Here is a 5,000-nt window from a genome sequence, read left to right on the forward strand (position 1 = left end):
GTAAATTTTCATCATACGAAGCAAAAATATGTATGTATATATATATCTTAGTCGCCGACTCTCTCCCCTTAAGAGTCGGATCGACGATACTTTTTCTCGTCTTTAAGACAGTTCTCTTTCTCCTCTCTCTTCTCTCTACTCTCTTCTCTCTTCTCTTTCGAGTTGGTAAATTTCGCTCCACTATTAGATTACCAACTCCGCACGAATTACCACATGGGTATATCCGCGCATATACATCAGGAGGACCTCCAAAAATTTCAAACTCTCCCGTGTATCTCTCCGAGATCTTTTTAGAAGAAAAAGAATCTCGGATGTCACATCGACTTTCAGGTTTGTAAGCACGTATGCTCGAGCGCTCTCCATCGTGTAAGCACGGACATAACGCACGAAGTCCGAAGACCGCGTACGTTAACATGCTGGACATATCGAGAAAGCGCGAACCATGCTAGGCGTACCCATGTCGAGGCCCTCGCGTTAAAGATCATACTCTTCTTTTCGTTCTCTCTTCTTTGCCCAGAAATAATATATATTTCTTATAATATATACCTCTTAGTTTATGTATTTCTCTCTTAGGACACCTCAATTTTATATGTATATATTATATTTCATTCGAACAATTTTTGTTCGTCGCCCCTTTTTGTGTGTAGTATTTCGTTTGGTCTTTGCCATTAAATTTTTGTATACGAAAAATATATTTTCGCTCGGATAGAAAACCCCTTTTGGGTTTCTGAGAGTTGATGTGAGAGTCGTACAAGTATAACGAATATACGTTGTATCCAACCCAACATTCTGGGCTTACCACATAAGGGCCATTCGGTCTGAGACACCGACCCGTGGTCATGCTGTGTAGAGAAAAATTCGCAACGGAACGCGGTACAGAACAGTCGAGGAATGGACCTCGAGGAGCTGAACGACTGCTTCTCGACCGAGATCGTAGAATAGCCGCTCGCCCGCCGCTGCGCCGACCGGTCCGCTCGAACCGACGTGCTCTCTTATAGTAACCAAACGGGCGGCCGCGACGACCGCGGCGCCGGCCGCTCAGCACGGGCGCTTATGGTGGTAAACTGCCGCGCGTACAGACCAACCGGCCGGGCTGCTGGTACTTAGCCGCTGAAACTATGGTCGATTCGAACATATATTAACATACGATTTTTATTCGATAAATCGTTATTGTACATATTAAACGTTAGTTTCCACCGAAAGAAAAATTTTTTAGAATTTTTTTTTTCCAAAAATTGCAAGAGTAAACTTTTTTAATATTCGATTTAAAAATTTTTAAATGCTTAATCCTTACATTAAACTACTGGGAGAACTCAGAAATCATAATGAAAAAAATTACAAAAATTTATTTTTCTCAGAAACTCCGAAAAACAGAGTGGTCGAATCCGTGCAAGCCGGAATTTTTCTAAGTCCCCACGGTCAAGAGTAAACTTTTTTAATAAGCGTTTTAAAATTATTTCAATGTTTAATCCATGCGTAAACATGACGTTTATTAACGTTTTTAACATTAAAAAAAATTACAAAAATTTATTTTTCAAAAAAAATGGAAAAAACCGATTCGTCGGAGCGAGGTGTCCAGCCCGTGCGGTAATTCCAGCAGGCGAATCGGACTTCCCGAAATTTTTCTAAGTCCCACGGTCGACACCAACTTTTTTAATAAGCGTTTTAAAATTATTTCAATGTTTAATCCATGCGTAAACATGACGTTTATTAACGTTTTTAACATTAAAAAAAATTACAAAAATTTATTTTTCAAAAAAAATGGAAAAAACCGATTCGTCGGAGCGAGGTGTCCAGCCCGTGCGGTAATTCCAGCAGGCGAATCGGACTTCCCGAAATTTTTCTAAGTCCCACGGTCGACACCAACTTTTTTAATAAGCGTTTTAAAATTATTTCAATGTTTAATCCATGCGTAAACATGACGTTTATTAACGTTTTTAACATTAAAAAAAATTACAAAAATTTATTTTTCAAAAAAAATGGAAAAAACCGATTCGTCGGAGCGAGGTGTCCAGCCCGTGCGGTAATTCCAGCAGGCGAATCGGACTTCCCGAAATTTTTCTAAGTCCCACGGTCGACACCAACTTTTTTAATAAGCGTTTTAAAATTATTTCAATGTTTAATCCATGCGTAAACATGACGTTTATTAACGTTTTTAACATTAAAAAAAATTACAAAAATTTATTTTTCAAAAAAAATGGAAAAAACCGATTCGTCGGAGCGAGGTGTCCAGCCCGTGCGGTAATTCCAGCAGGCGAATCGGACTTCCCGAAATTTTTCTAAGTCCCACGGTCGACACCAACTTTTTTAATAAGCGTTTTAAAATTATTTCAATGTTTAATCCATGCGTAAACATGACGTTTATTAACGTTTTTAACATTAAAAAAAATTACAAAAATTTATTTTTCAAAAAAAATGGAAAAAACCGATTCGTCGGAGCGAGGTGTCCAGCCCGTGCGGTAATTCCAGCAGGCGAATCGGACTTCCCGAAATTTTTCTAAGTCCCACGGTCGACAACAACTTTTTTAATAAGCGTTTTAAAATTATTTCAATGTTTAATCCATGCGTAAACATGACGTTTATTAACGTTTTTAACATTAAAAAAAATTACAAAAATTTATTTTTCAAAAAAAATGGAAAAAACCGATTCGTCGGAGCGAGGTGTCCAGCCCGTGCGGTAATTCCAGCAGGCGAATCGGACTTCCCGAAATTTTTCTAAGTCCCACGGTCGACACCAACTTTTTTAATAAGCGTTTTAAAATTATTTCAATGTTTAATCCATGCGTAAACATGACGTTTATTAACGTTTTTAACATTAAAAAAAATTACAAAAATTTATTTTTCAAAAAAAATGGAAAAAACCGATTCGTCGGAGCGAGGTGTCCAGCCCGTGCGGTAATTCCAGCAGGCGAATCGGACTTCCCGAAATTTTTCTAAGTCCCACGGTCGACAACAACTTTTTTAATAAGCGTTTTAAAATTATTTCAATGTTTAATCCATGCGTAAACATGACGTTTATTAACGTTTTTGACATTAAAAAAAATTACAAAAATTTATTTTTCGGAAAAAATGGAAAAAACCGATTCGTCGGAGCGAGGTGTCCAGCCCGTGCGGTAATTCCAGCAGGCGAATCGGACTTCCCGAAATTTTTCTAAGTCCCACGGTCGACACCAACTTTTTTAATAAGCGTTTTAAAATTATTTCAATGTTTAATCCATGCGTAAACATGACGTTTATTAACGTTTTTAACATTAAAAAAAATTACAAAAATTTATTTTTCAAAAAAAATGGAAAAAACCGATTCGTCGGAGCGAGGTGTCCAGCCCGTGCGGTAATTCCAGCAGGCGAATCGGACTTCCCGAAATTTTTCTAAGTCCCACGGTCGACACCAACTTTTTTAATAAGCGTTTTAAAATTATTTCAATGTTTAATCCATGCGTAAACATGACGTTTATTAACGTTTTTAACATTAAAAAAAATTACAAAAATTTATTTTTCGGAAAAAATGGAAAAAACCGATTCGTCGGAGCGAGGTGTCCAGCCCGTGCGGTAATTCCAGCAGGCGAATCGGACTTCCCGAAATTTTTCTAAGTCCCACGGTCGACACCAACTTTTTTAATAAGCGTTTTAAAATTATTTCAATGTTTAATCCATGCGTAAACATGACGTTTATTAACGTTTTTAACATTAAAAAAAATTACAAAAATTTATTTTTCAAAAAAAATGGAAAAAACCGATTCGTCGGAGCGAGGTGTCCAGCCCGTGCGGTAATTCCAGCAGGCGAATCGGACTTCCCGAAATTTTTCTAAGTCCCACGGTCGACAACAACTTTTTTAATAAGCGTTTTAAAATTATTTCAATGTTTAATCCATGCGTAAACATGACGTTTATTAACGTTTTTGACATTAAAAAAAATTACAAAAATTTATTTTTCGGAAAAAATGGAAAAAACCGATTCGTCGGAGCGAGCTGTCCAGGCCGTGCGGTAATGCCAGCAGGCGATCCGGGGTACTCGAAATTTTTCTAAGTCCCGACGGTCAAGAGTAAACTTTTTCATCACATATTTCAAAATTTTTTTAATGTTTAATCCACGCATAAAAACGCAGTTTATTAACGTTTTTAACGTTGAGAAAATTGACAAAAATTTTTTTTTCACTGAAAATGGAAAAAATGTATCGGTCGATGCGGGCTATCCAGGCCGTGCGGTAATTCCAGCAGGCGATCCGGGGTACTCGAAATTTTTCTAAGTCCCGACGGTCAAGAGTAAACTTTTTCATCACATATTTCAAAATTTTTTTAATGTTTAATCCACGCATAAAAACGCAGTTTATTAACGTTTTTAACGTTGAGAAAATTGACAAAAATTTTTTTTTCACTGAAAATGGAAAAAATGTATCGGTCGATGCGGGCTGTCCATGCCGTGCGGTAATTCCAGCCGGCGATCCGAGGTACTCGAAATTTTTCTAAGTCCGAACGGTCAAGAGTAAACTTTTTCATCACATATTTCAAAATTTTTTTAATGTTTAATCCACGCATAAAAACGCAGTTTATTAACGTTTTTAACGTTGAGAAAATTGACAAAAATTTTTTTTTCACTGAAAATGGAAAAAATGTATCGGTCGATGCGGGCTATCCAGGCCGTGCGGTAATTCCAGCAGGCGATCCGGGGTACTCGAAATTTTTCTAAGTCCCGACGGTCAAGAGTAAACTTTTTCATCACATATTTCAAAATTTTTTTAATGTTTAATCCACGCATAAAAACGCAGTTTATTAACGTTTTTAACGTTAAGAAAATTGACAAAAATTTTTTTTTCACTGAAAATGGAAAAAATGTATCGGTCGATGCGGGCTGTCCAGGCCGTGCGGTAATTCCAGCCGGCGATCCGAGGTACTCGAAATTTTTCTAAGTCCGAACGGTCAAGAGTAAACTTTTTCATCACATATTTCAAAATTTTTTCAATGTTTAATCCACGCATAAAAACGCAGTTTATTAACGTTTT

The sequence above is a fragment of the Nomia melanderi genome, unplaced genomic scaffold (assembly GCF_051020985.1).
Source record: "Nomia melanderi isolate GNS246 unplaced genomic scaffold, iyNomMela1 scaffold0623, whole genome shotgun sequence".
Taxonomy (NCBI): Eukaryota; Metazoa; Arthropoda; class Insecta; order Hymenoptera; family Halictidae; genus Nomia; species Nomia melanderi.